This window comes from Elephas maximus, chromosome 3, assembly GCF_024166365.1.
Source record: "Elephas maximus indicus isolate mEleMax1 chromosome 3, mEleMax1 primary haplotype, whole genome shotgun sequence".
Lineage (NCBI taxonomy): Eukaryota > Metazoa > Chordata > Mammalia > Proboscidea > Elephantidae > Elephas > Elephas maximus.
In genome coordinates, this window is record NC_064821.1 from 210,182,218 (window position 1) to 210,196,976 (window position 14,759).

General features: G+C 43.3%; 1 protein-coding gene across 1 annotated transcript in view; it reads right to left on the reverse strand.

Moving 5' to 3' along the window:
• Window positions 1–14,759, reverse strand: part of ABCB10 (ATP binding cassette subfamily B member 10) — a 51,362-nt gene that overhangs the window by 29,101 nt on the left and 7,502 nt on the right. The window lies entirely within an intron of this gene.

Consider the following 14,759-nt stretch of genomic DNA (forward strand, 5'->3'; position numbering starts at 1 on the left):
TCACAGAGAAATTCAGGATATATACTAATTTAAGCCTACCCCACCAGGCTTCCCTGACTTATATCAGCTAACACACATTCTAGTGGGTCCAGGAGAAGCCCCCAACTGGATTCAGTTAGTGGAATGAAAAAATGCTGAATGAAGTTTAGAAACTGGTACCGTGACCCCAGCTGAATTTTTAAACGACTCTAAGGCTGCAGCTCATAAACTGTTAGAAGCTATACCAAAAACCTTTCCTTGAAAGACTGACTGGGCCAAAATTCAACTGTATACAATTTCCAGGAATGCATAACCAAACTTTCTCTGAACATTCTGGCCTAGAAATAAATAGCGCTGGGATAGCTTTTAACTCTACGTTTGTTAATGGCCTTCAACCTGAATGAGCCACCCCGATCAGAAGACATCACATAGACTGGGAAATGAAAGGGAACGTAATTCTTCAACTTCCAGAAAACCCCACCCCTAAATCTGCCATAGAAAAGGGACTCTAGGAGACAGAACACCCCCCACTAACTGCTACCCCTTCTCAGGTGTGGACAATCTCTTCCACTGACATAAGGAATATACTAAGTGCCCAACCTATTAAAGTCCAAATTGACCGCTTTCAACTCTTCCCTGCTATACCTCAATACTCCTTGAAATCCGAGGCCATTCAAAGTCTCACCCCTATAAAGATTTCCTAAATAAGGCATTTATTATACCTCGTATTAGTCTTTGCAGCATCCCAATCCTGCTTGTTAAAAAGCCCCATGGCAAAGCGTGGAGATTTGTACAAGACCTTCATCAATTAAACTTGCCCCACCTACTTTTATACCAAGTACCCCTGAGGGGACAATTTACACTATCACTGACTTTATGCAGTTTTTGTTTGTTTGTTTGTTTGTTTGTTTTAATATTCCTGTCCATCTACAAAGCCAATACTTGTTTGCCTTCACTTGGGAAAGGCAATAATTCACCTGGACAGTTGTGCCTTAAGGGCTGACTGAGTCCCCTAGTTATTTTTCTCAAGTGTTAAAAGTGGACCTAGGCGATTCAGATTTCCCGGTAAGGCTGTCCTCAGTCAGTACGTGGACAACTGTCCCAAATCTAAGTAAAGGTGTGAAAAGGATTCTGTTTATCTGCTAACCCAGGTGCCCCATAAGGGATATAAAGTCTCTAAAGACAAATTATAATCAGTCCTTCCCAAGTTAAATATCTAGGACATTTCCTCACTAGTCAAGGTATTCACCTGGACCCTTCTCGTTTAAAAACCATTTGCGACTTTCCTTTGCTCCATACGAACAAACAGCTTAGAGGGGTTCCTGGGCCTGTGTGGACACTGCCTAACTTGGATCCCCAGTTTTGCTCTCATGTCCCAACCTCTTTATGCCTTATTGAAAACTGAAACCTCTGAACCTCTTGTTTGGACTAAAGAAAGGAAACATCAGTTCCAGGAGCTAAAAAGGGCCCTATCTGTACCCCTAGCCCTGGGAAACCCTAATTATGACAAGCCTTTTATCCTATCTATACATAAAAGAAACAGAAATGCACTAGGAGATCTGACTCCAAAACATGGAAACCAAAGAAGACCTACTGGTTATCAGAGCTCCAAGTCTGACCCGGCGGCCCAGGTCTACCCTCCCTGGTTATAAGCAGCAGCTGCCACCGGTAAATTAGCAGCAGTCACTGCAGACTTACCCGTAGTTTCACACAAATAATTCTGCCAACGTGCAACCCCCCACCAACGTGTTATTTTTGTGTGAGCACGTTATTTACGTGGATGTGTTATTTGCAAAATGCAGCAGTGATGGGGAACGATTTGAAAGCTCTTGTTCCTCATTCCGAGGGGCCTTACTTAGCTCTGCCTTACCCCAACATCTGTCCACCAGCTGACTTTTCTCCTGGGAGACCCTTTTACTTTCCTCACCTCATCTGCACATTCCCAGATGCCATCTTCTTAACCCTGCTACTCTTCTTCCCTTATCTGATGAAGGTGAACCATACCAGGACCACCTAGACTTAACTGAACAACTGTTGACTCTCAGAGCTGACTTCAAGGATAGCATTCTCACGAAACCCAATCTCATTCTCTATACTGGTGGTTCTGATTTAAAAAAAACTCCCTAGAAAGCTATACAGCTGGGTACCTGTCACTACCGATACCGAAGCGTTGGAGCAGCAGTCTCTGCTGGAGGTTAGCTCTGTGCAACAAGCAGAATTAACAGCTCTAACCGTAAAGCCAGCTCGCTCAGAGCCTAACCGTCATCATATATGCAGGTTCCAGGTACGTATACGGCATGGTTCATTCATGACTTTGGAATGCCATGGAAACAACGAGTACTCTTTACCTCATCTGGGTATAACATAAAGAGCTGGACTCAAGGTAGTCACCTACTCAACGCTCTTCTTTTGCCTCAAGAAACTGCTGTCATTATGGTTGAAGCCCATACTGGTAAACAAAGTACTGAACATAAAGGGAATGCACTGGCCAGTAAAGCTGCAAAAGCTGTGGCCAGTTTAAATGAGGTCATTCCTATTTATATGCGTAAGGTGAACGAAACTCTGCCAGCCACTCCTGAAGAATTAAAAATCCAGCATAGCAGTCTCGTTCCTGACACTGGAAGAAAACAACAGGAAGCCCAAGGATGTTGTCTGAATCAGGACCTAACAAAAAACCAGTATTGTCTCAAAATTGAACAACTTCCATGGTCTGCACTCTACATTCCCTAATCCAGCTTGCAGCGGACAAAATGATCCAGATTATGGAGCTACCTTAGTGGGGAAAAGTTCTACCCTTTGACAAACACGTTTATGCTTCATGCCCAACTTGCCACAAACGTAATGCAGAGAAGCCATTAAAGGTTTCCTTTGGACAATTTCCCCCACCTACTGAACTGATAAGGGATTTCATTCAGCTTCCTCCTTCCATATATGTATGTTCTGCTCCCTACCTGTATGTGTTCACATTGGCCTGAAGCTCGTCCCTGTTAAAGGGCAACTGCCACCTTCATTGCAAAAAATTTTTTGGAAGACATCACTCCTTCTTGGGGTACCCTCACCACTTTGCATGGTGATTAGGGAACTCATTTCATCAGACAAGAAATCAAAGAAATCTCCCAGATACTTCCAATTACTCAACATTTGCCCACCCTGTACCACCCCCAATCACCTGGTTTGGTTGAAAGAACACATGGTATTAAACTAAATTAACCAAATCACACATCTGCCATGGCCAAAGGTACTGCCCCTAGTTTTACTCAACCTCAGATCCACCCCTTCTGCAAAACATTAACTCCTCCTGAGACTGTGACTGGACGACCCTTACTTTGAAGTCACACTGCTTATATTGATTCTCAATTAGTTAATGCTGATATGCTGAACTCCTATAAATGTTTACACGGGTGTAACAAACTTTCGCCGGAAAAAAAGGATGACTTCAATCTTGAAAATGACCCCCCGTTGGCACCGGGAGATCTAGTATTTTGGAAAAACTTGCAAATGAAAACGCTCTACAGAACCTCATTGGAAAAGACCTCACCAAGTCCTGCTTACAAATCAATGCGCAGTAAAACCCTACGTACACACTTCCCAACTCAAAAGAGCTCCACCAAACCCTGGGACAAGCGAAGTTACTGGTGACCTCCACTTTTGTCTCTGCTGAGGACGTTCCAAAGTAGACAACGTCTAAGACGTAGACACTTATCCCAAGATTATCAGACCAAGATTCCACCTAAATGAGTTTAATTTTTTTCTTTTCCTATTTTTCTTTTCTTTTCCCTTTCTTCTGACCTCGATGAAAGTAGCCTCCTTTTTCCCGTATTTTTCTCTAAGAACTCCTTATATTCACCCTTGGAGAAGCAATGTTTTTATTCAATGGGCTCATTTATTTGCACAAACATTAAATCAGACAAACTGCTGGATCTGTGGCCTTACGCCCACCTCCAGCTCCTCTGGTGGGTCTTCCCCGATGGCAAGGGAAACACTGGGTCTCTCTTGCCAAGTTTATACCCGAGGAAAAACAGGAATCTAACATACTAAATTTAACCATAACTCTTGATAATCCTTATTTGTGGTCCATAAATCATACCCTGAGTGAACCTAGTCGTGGATATACGTTCTCTCTCAGCTGCACCTTACAAATGGCCAGAGAAACTGCTAGAAATGCTCCCAGAAACAGAACCACCAGCAGAACCACTGTCTGGCAGTTGTGGGATGGATTTGTATGGCTAACTCCAGGATATGGTTCCCTAAGTACTACTACCTGTCTTTTTTGGGAACAATGTAATCACACCAAACAACAGCTTCCTGACAGAGCCCATCAAATGGGATGGTTAGCTCCCTACCACAACACCCCTCCCCTTTGAGCTGAAAGGACTTGCTCTGTTTTTATTGGTATTTGGTTGCTTTATTCGTATCCTCTATCGAGTTAGATGTTATTGCACACACTGAAACTCTAAATAAATTAACTCAATCAGTCTTGAATGTTACTTCTAAGAGTATTCTGGCTCTAAACACTGAAATGATCCAAATGAGCAAGTTTGTCCTTCAAAATCGAATCTATTATATATCCTGACTGCCGCCCCAGGAGGAACTTGTGCTATAATTAAAACTGAGTGCTGTACTTATATTGCTGATGAATTCAGTAACGTTACCCAATATGTTTCAGACATGAAGAACGCAATTAACCAAATGTCTGATCCTACTCCCAGTCTAGGTGAGCTATTCCAACAATGGCTTTCAAGCTGGGAAGTCCAGAAGAAATCTCTACGTATCACTGCACAGTTATCATCCTATTATGTTTCCGTTGTTGCTTACCATGTTGTACTTTTATTCAGCCTGTTTCAACAATTTTGCTACAAACCAACTGTTCCCAGATCTGTGCAGCACTTGATGTGCCTTGAGGAATCATCTCTGAGCCTTTGATTCAAACTTTTCTGAAGTTTCTCAAGTTCTAAACCAGCACCGTTCCTACAATTCGGCTCAAGTCTACACTAGGCCCTGACTCAAGAGTGTAAAGAGATGGCACAGAGAATATCTGAGGATCTGTAAATGCTCAAGGAATCTATGAAACCAGACCATGATAAGTGGTGACTCTTATAACTGGAAGTCTACACAGAAGAAACACTCACCAAGCTTAAAGTGATCATAAATCTCATCTGAGACAATGATCAGAAAGGGGAAGTGCAGACACCCCAAAATCCTAAACGGGCTGTGCTGGGCTAGCTGAAAGAGGCCGACTACAGGTCAGGAACAAGAAACTTCCCTTAAAGCAAAATTCCTTGATGATTAAATTTCCAGATGTGCTTTGATGCATGGCATGTCCTTAATGACTGTTTTTACGAATGACTGACCCTGCAAGTCTGCATGTACTCTGATTCCATCTCCCGAGAAGCCGACATGAGGCGTTTACAATGGCCTTTAGGAGACTACCTCGCCCATATCCCAATACTTTAAATTCTTAAGAATTGACCACCTTGAGGATTAACATATATGATTCTTGACAAACAAATACTGACCTATATTCAAAGGTCACTGCCTTAGTTATCAGGTGTTGCCTAACAGAAATACCACAAGTGGATGGCTTTAACAAGAAGAAATTTATTTTCTCACAGTAAAGTACGCTAAAAGCCCAAATTCAGTGTCAGATCCAGGGGAAGGCTTTCTCTCTGTTGGCCTTCTCATCAATCTTCCCCCAGACTAGGAGCTTCTCTTCGCAGGGACCCTGAGTTCACAGGACACGCTCTGCTCCCAGCACTGCTTTCTTGGTGGTATGAGGTTCCCCCGTCTCTCTGCTTCCTTCTCTCTTTTATATCCCAAGAGATTGCCTCAAGACACAATCCAATCTCGTAGGTTGTGTCCCGCCTCACTAACACGACTGCCAGCCATCCTCCCTCATTAACATCATAGAGGCATCATCTACAACACAGAGGAAAATCACAGAATACCGGGAATCATGGCCCAGTCCAACTGCTACACACACTTTTGGGGGGACACAATTCAATTCATGGCAGTCGCCCAGTGAAAATCTGTTACCTATATAACCAGCTTTCACTATCCCCTCTTCCAAGCACATTTCCAATACTTTCAGTTTGATGCCACTTGATTCAAATGTATCTACTCACAATAAATATATCTGGTTACACTAATTTCTGCTGTTTCTCTGCACATGTAGGTTTTGGACACTATGCAAGACCTTGGGGTCTTGATTCAAAGCGTCATGCTCATGACAATAAGGCCCAAGCTGAAATGAAAGCCCAAAGGACAGGTAAAGTATTTAACTCAGGGTTCTGTGCAGAGGCCGGCACAATGGTGTCTCCACGAGCAGGTAGGCACCAGAGTAGATTCTTCTGATGAACAGAGGAGTAATCAGCAGCTAATATCACTGGTTTAATCTGGTGCCTTATCAAAAACTTCCGAAAGCAGAATGTATGGAAAGTGCTATAAAGCTGTATGCCTTTCCCCTCCTCCTCAAGTTTCTAAATCAAACCTGTAATTCAAAATAAGGATGCACATTTCCCAACGGAATTCCTCACAGTTCTAATTCTGAACACTCGTTCTTAAAGAGTAACGGTGATCTTTGACAAAGGACGAAAGTCTTTTTAACAAATGGTGCTAGCAAAACTGGATGTCCATTTGTTATAAAATGTAACTGGACCCATACCTCACACCATGCACAAAAACTAACTCAAAATGGATCAAAGACCTAAACATAAAACGATAAAGATCATGGAAGAAAAAATGGGGACGATGCTAGGCGCCCTAATACATGGCGTAAATACAATAAAAACCATAATTAACAATGCATAAATACCAGAAGATAAGCTAGATAACTGGGAGCTCTTAAAAATTAAACACTTATGCTCACCAAAAGACTTCACAAAGGAGTAAAAATAGAACATACAGACTGGGAAAAAAATTTTGGCTTTGACAAATCCGATAAGGATTTAATCTCTAAAACCTATAGAATACTTCAACACTTTCTCTTTTTGTTATAAAAAGAGAAATAATCCAATTTAAAGATGGGCAAAGGAGATGAACAGAAACTTCACCAAAGAAGACATTTAGGCAGCTAACAGACACATGAGGAAACGCTCGTGACCATTAGCCATTACCCAAACTCACTGCCATCAAGTTGATTCTGACTCATAGCAACCCTATGGGACAAAGTAGAACTACCCTAGAGTTTCCAAGGAGTGGCTGGTGGATTCGAACTGCTGATCTTTTGGTTAGCAGCCATAGCTCTTAACCACTGTACCACCAGGGCTCCCAATAGTCATTACAGAAATGCAAATCAAAACTACATTGAGATACCATCTTACCCTGACGTTACTGGCACTAATTAAAAACAAATAAACCAAAAAAAAAAAAAACAAAACAAAACAGAAAATAATAAATAGTTGAAGAGGTTGTGGGGAGATTGGAACTCCTACGCACTGCCGGTGGGAGTGTAAAATAGTACAACCACTATGGAAAATGTTATGGTGCCTCCTTAAAAAACTAGAACTAGAAATACCATATGATGCAGCAATACCACTCCCAGGAATGCACCCTAGAGGAATAAGCGCAGTCACATGAACAGACATACGCACCCCCATGTTGACTGCATTATCACAACAGCAAAAACACGGAAACAACGTAAGTGCCCATCGACAGATAAATGAACAAATTATGGTACATACACACAGTGGAATACGATGCAATGATAAGGATCAAGGATGAATTTGCGAACCGTCTCACAACATGGATGAATCTGGAGAGCACTGTGCTGAGTGAAATCAGTCAATCACAAAATGACAAATATTGTATAAGACCACTATTATAAAAACCCAATAAAAGGTCTGTACACTGAGAACGGTTAAGGTTGTGTGTCAACTTGGCTGGGCCATGATTCTCAGTGGTTTGACAGTTATGATTTATTTGGCAGCTACGTAATAATGTAATCCCCTCCATAATGAGATTTGATAGAATGCAGTCACCTCCATGATGAGATCTGTTATAAGCAGCCAATCAGTTGAAAGGACGTTTCCTGGGAGGTGTAGCCTGCATCCAAAAAGGTGGACTTCCTGGCTAAGCCCGTGGGCTTTTGCTTGTTCTGGATTATGCAGATGGCTCCTGTTTGTCTGACCTCCGGTTCTTGGAACTTGAGCTAGCAGCTTACCTGTCGTCTTGTCTGCCAATCTTGGGATACGCTGGACTCCACAGCCTGTGAGCCAGAGGCTTGCTGTCTGGCCTGCTGATGTAGGGTTCGCCAGCCCCTGCAGCTAAGCGAGTCAGGAGAAGCCCCCAGCCTGAACCATGACTTGGGACTTGTCAGCCTCTACAACCACATGAGCCATTTTCTTGATATAAATTTCTCTGTACAAATTTATATGCTTTACTGGTTTTGTTTCTCTAGAAAACCCAGCCTAAGACATCTGGTACCAAGAGTGGTTCTAGAGAAACAAAATTGTCTACGCATTGAGTTTTCTAAAGTGGTTTTCAAATCTGGTTAGTCTTAAAGATGTTGATGAGTCTGTTTTCAGTAATAAAGAGGGCACTGCTAATCATGGTGTGAGGTGGCAGTAGAAATACTCAAAATACCACCACCAACAGATGAGGTATTGGTACAAGGCAAGGCTCTGGGTGATCGCATGTTTGATACCTTTCTACAATTTCATCATAGTGAGAAGCATATGGAAGCTGGTTGGTTGGTCCTGCTTTTGCTAGACAAAGTGGTGAATGAAAGAGATGAGCTCAGGGCTTCAGAGTCAAAGCTCAAGTGCTGCATAAACGACCTAAAAGTTTCCACTTGGCGCTTGAAAGAAAGCCTTATTTCTTGTAGTAACAGAGCTGTTGCAACACCAACTGAATTCCCAACCTCGGGTAGTGTCTGAAGTTAACTTGAGGTCATTAATTGGGAAAAAATGGGATCCTGAAACTTGGGATGGAGAAATATGGGCAAATAATCAGGAAGTTGGGGACACTGAGCCCCTAAATTCTGTTGACTCAGTCCTGCCAACAGACCCACCCTCTCACTCCCATCTGAAGAGATTACTCCAACTTTGTCTGCTGAGCCACTGTTACGGATTGAATTGTGTCACCCAAAAATGTATGTCAACTTGGCTAGGCTATGATTCCCATTATTGTGTGACTGTCAACCATTTTGTCATCTAATGTGATATTCCCATGTGCTGTAAATCCTGCCTCTATGATGTTAATGAAGTGGGATTAGCAACAGTTATGTTAATAAGGCAGGACTCAATCAACAAGATTAGGTTGTGCCTTAAGTCAATCTCTTTTGAGATATAAAAGAGAAGCAAACAGAGATATGGGGACCTCACACCACCAGGAAACAAGAACCAGGAGAACAGCGTATCCTTTGGACCCCGAGTCCCTGCACTGAGAAGCTCCTCGACCAGGGAGCTTCCCCCAGAGCTGACAGAGAAAGCCTTCCCCTGGATCTGGTGCCCTGAATTCTGACTTCTAGCTTCCTAGACTGTGACAGAATAAATTTCTCTCTGTTAAAGCCATTCACTTGTGGTATTTCTGTTATAGCAGCACTAGGTAACTAAGACAGTCTGATACCAGGAGAGTGGGGTGCTCCCCTACACATACCTAATATGTAGAAGAGGTACTGAAACTTTGAATGGGTAGGGGCTCGAAGTGTTTTAAAGTGCCTAACAGTAAAGGCCTAAATTACCTTGAATAGACTGCTGGGGGAATTATGGATATCAAAGGCAATTCTGGTGAGGACCCAGGAGGAAGTGAGGAGAGTTGTTAAACTGGAGACAGCAGAGACAGGGAGAAGCAGCAGCAGAAAAACAGCAGCAACAGAGAAACAGTAGCAGCAGAACCATGCGACCAGTGCAAGACAGCACCGGAGCCCACCCATGGAGCAAGAGAGCTGAATGGCTTTGCGCAGGAGGCTCCCTGGCAGAGTGGGATGCCTTGGAGCACTTATCAGTGGAGCTAGGTTTGCCAGCCCACGGAGCTAGAGAGCCGAGTGCCTTCCAGCTGAGGTTGACTGGCGGATTGGGGTGCCTGCAGGCACTTATCAATGGAGATATGGGGCTTTGGAACACTTGGCCCAGCAGAGCAGATGCAGGTGGTGAGGCCCAAGGGGCTTAGAGGCCAAGGAACCAGGAAGCAAAAGCTGAAGAGACAACGAATACAGGAATCAGAGCTGCCTCAGTCTCAAAGGGTAGGGACACAACCTCTGGGGTCTCAAAGGGTGGAACCACCACTCAGATGGACTAGGAGAATGGAGCTGCCTAAATACGAGGAAGCAGTGTTGCTTTCCAGTGGGCCTGGAAGGCAGAGCTGAAGCCCAGGGCTGAGTGCGCCCCGCTCAGAATCCTGAGAGTGTGGCCAACACTACAGTCTGGAGGTCACAGCCATTGTGTAAATGGTCTCAGAGAACAGAGGATTATTTTCAATTCTTGAGGGCAATGTAATATATTCAGCTGACTTGCTTGTTGCCTGTTACCATTCCAATTTCTACCGCTTGTAATGGAAATGTCTAGCTTGTGCCTGTTCCACCACTGTACTTTGGAAGCAAATAACTTGTATGCTAGATTTCATAGATGAAGAGTAATTTTTTGGATTTTAGACTTGGAGTTAAAGACTTTTGCTATGATATGATGGGATAAATGTGTTTTACATGTGACAGGGACATGGATTTGGGGGGGGGGGTCAAAGGATGGACCGTTATGACTTGAAATGTATCCCCCGAAAATGTATGTCAATTTGGCTAGGCCATGATTTCCAGTATTGTGTGACTGTTCACCATTTTGTCATCTGATGTGGTTTTCCTATGTGTTGTAAATCCTACCTCTATGATGTTAATGAGGTGGGATTAGCAGCAGTTATGTTAATGAGGCAGGACTCAGTCTACAATACTGGGTTGTGTCTTAAGTCAATCTCTCTTGAGAAATAAAAGAGAGAAGCATGCAAAGAGACATGGGGACCTGATGCCACCAGGAAACAAGAGCCAGGAGAATAGCACGTCCTTTGGACCCAGGGTCCCCGCACTGAGAAGCTCCTAGACCAGGGAAGATTGACGACAAGGATCTTCCTCCAGAGGTGACAGAGAGAGAAAGCCCACCCCTGGAGGCGGCACCCTGAATTAGGACTTCTGGCTTCCTAGACTGCAAGAGAACAAATTTCTTTTTGTTAAAGCCATCCACTTGTGGTACTTCTGTTACAGTAGCACTAGAACTAAGACATCCACCCTCTCTAGTAAAACCATTAGCCCCTCCAGCCCCATCTGATGAGATTAACCCAGCTGCGTCTAAAGAGCCTTTGCCTGAGTCATTGTCTGGGGCATCCATCGCCTGAGGCAGATGCCTTACAAGACAATGCTGAATGTTCTCAAAACACATCCCCACCACCCATTTTGGCCCACTAAGCACAGATTCTTCATTCAGTGTTTCAGCTCAAGAGGTTAGGAAAGGATCTAATAGCTTATTTGGTTGGATCACTGAAGCATGGATTACACGGTGGCTTACACTAAATCAAGCTGAAGTACCAGACCTGCCTTGGTATACTGCAGAAGAAGGTATCCAAAGGTTTAGGGAAATTGGCAGGTTAGAGTGAATTTATCTGGTTAGGCCCACAGACCACACATGGAGTGCCCAGAAGACACACCTTTTACTACAACAGTGAGGAACAAATTTGTGAAGGGAGTCCCAGCATCCTTGAAGACTGCTGTGATTGTTATTTTGTGTAAACCAGATTTGACAGTGGGAACTGCCCTAAGTGAATTAGACATCTAACTACAACGGGGCTGATTTGACACCAAGGTGGTAGGGGCCAAGTAGTGGCACTCAACTGACAAAGACTAGGTGGGCATGGTTACCATAATGGACAGCATAGTCAAAGTAGTAATCAGAATAGTCTGACTCATATGGACTTATAGCCCTGGCTACTTAGTCATAGTGTCCTAGGAGTGAAATAGATAGTAGGACACATACTCAATATTTACTTGATCTGTACAAACGGAAGAATTCTAGGTCAAGCGAACAGCAGTCTAACTTGAATTGCCAGAATAGAGCCACAGCCCCTCAATCAATTCCCAGACTTGGCCAGTTTACTGAACCACAATCCCTTGAGTAAACAGGCAGATGGGTCCCCTTGAGGAAGGATTCCATTATACTTCCAAAAATTTATACTCTTAATCTCTCTCCCACCCTTCCCCAAAGGGATCCACGGCCTTTTATGAGAGTGACTGTTTATTGGGGAAAAGGAAGTAATCAGTTTTTCGGGAATTACTGGACACTTGCTCTGAACTACACGAATTCCAGGAGACTCAAAATGTCACTGTGGCCCACCAGTCACAGTGGCCGCATATGTAGGTCAAGTTATTAACAGAGTCTTATATCCATCGCACAGCAGGCGTGAATCCATCCTGAAGTGATTTCCCCAGTTCCAAAATAAAAAGTGGAATACATATACTCAGCAACTGGCAGAATCCCCATATTGGATCCCTGACAAGTGGAGTAAGGGCTATTAAGATAGGAAAAGCCAAGTGGAAGCCATTAGAGCTACCCCTACTGTCATGGATTGAACTGTGTCCCCAAAAAATATGGCAACCTAGCTGGGCCATGATTCTCAGTATTGTGTGATTGTCCACCATTTTATGTGGTTTTCCCATATGTTGTAAATCCTATCACTATGACGTAGTAAGATGGATTAGCAGCAGTTATATTGATGAGATCTACAAGATTACCTAGTGTCTTAAGCCAAGCTCTTTCGAGGTACAAAAGAGAGACATGAGCAGAGAAACATGGGGACCTCATATCACCAAGAAAGCAGCACTGGGAGCACACTGTGTCCCTTGGACCTGAGGTTCCTGTGGTGAGATGCTCCCAGACCAAGGGAAGACTGATGATAAGGACCTTCCTCCAGAGCTGACAGAGAGAGAATGACTTCCCCCGGAGCTGGTGCCCTGAATTCAGACTTCTAGCCTACTAGACTGTGAGTGAATAAACTTCTCTTTGTTAAAGCCATCCACTTACAGTGTTTCTGTTACAACATGACTAGATGTCTAAGACACCTACCTAGAAAAATAGTAAACCATAACCAATACTGCATTCCTGAAGGGACTGCCACCATCAATGACCTGAAGGATACAAGGGTGGAGATTCCCACACATCCATTCAACTTAACCAATTTGGTCTGTGCAAAAAACAGATGGATCCTAGAGAATGACAGCAAATTACCAAAAACTTAACCAGGGGGTAACTTCAATTGCAGCTGCTGTTCCAGATGCAGTTTCACTGCTTGAGCAAATCAATACACCTCCTGGTACCTGGTATGCAGCTACTGACCTAGCTAACGCCTTTCTCTCCTTATCCGTTTTGATGGACCACTAGAAGCAGTTTGCTTCCGCTGGCAAGGCCAGCAATACACTTTCAGTGTCCTACCTCAGAGCTATATTAACACTCTGGTTCTTTGCCGTGATTTAGTCCACAGGGACCTTGATCACCTTTCCCTTCCTTCAGATGTCACACTGGTACATTACGTCGATGACATTATGCTGACTGGACCTAAGAACAAAACCAAACCCCCTGCCGTCAAGCCAATTCTGACTCATAGCGACCCTATAGTAAGGAAAAACTGTCAATGACGCTGGACTTACTGGTAAAACATTTGTAATGCTAGAGGGTGGGAAATTAATCTGACAAAAACTCAGGCACCTTCCACCTCAGTGAAATTTCTAGGGGTTCAGTGGCACGGGGTATGTTGAGATATTCCTTCTAAAGTGAAGGATAAGTTATTGTATCTGGCCCCGCCCACAACTAAAAAGGAGGCACAATGCCTAGTCGGCCTCTTTGGATTTTGGAGGTAACATATCCCTCATTTTAGTATGCTACTCTGGCCTATTTACCAAGTGACCTGAAAAGCTGTTTGCACAACTTAAAGAATGTAATCATTGTCACTAAACTGTACATGTAGAAACGGCTGAATTGGTGTTTATGTTTTGCTGTGTATATTCTCAACAACAAAATAAATAAAATTTAGGGAAAAAAAGTAAAATAAGATCTTTTCAGTTTTGGTTAGTTGGATTTTTGTTAACCAAGGTTTCCCTGAACATCACTCTCTCCTACACCAATGAGCAAGTTAGACGCACACCACCAGCACACAGTGAGCACACAGCAATTCTTCTGGAATTCTTCTCTATCTTTTCCCCGTGGTTAAGCCTCTTGCCTCATCCTTGCCTAACGTTACCCCAGAACTTCTGCTTATATAATCTACCATTGTGTCTCTTAATCAGACCTTCAAGGGTCTTTCTGTCACTCTCATTCTGCTGAATCACAGCATTCAAGGAAGAAAAGAAACATCCCTCAAAAAAAAAAAAAAAAAAAACAAAAAGGTAAAGAAAATCTAAAATGTAGATTGCTAGTAGAAGAGCTACGGTGGGATGCAAATGGTTAAGAGCTTGTCTACTAGCTGAAAGGCTGGTGGCTTGAACTCACCCAGAGGCACCTTGTAAGACCTAGCAATCTGCTTCTGAAACTTCACAGCCATGAAAACCCTTTGGAGCCCAATGGTCTGGCTAAACTAGTGTAAAAAAAAAAAATGTCTGCCTCGAGCATTAGGCTGTTTTAAGAACTTTCTGGGATCAAAGTGATAACAGCAACTTGAAAGATTAGACAGGAACCTCAGGGGGCAGTGAATTTATGTTAACGGGGAAGGAACAACTCAGAAAAGGAGGGTGAGAGTGGCTGCACAACTCGAAGAATGTAAACCACGTCACTGAGTTGTACACGCAGAAATGGTTGAATTGGAGTACGTTTTGC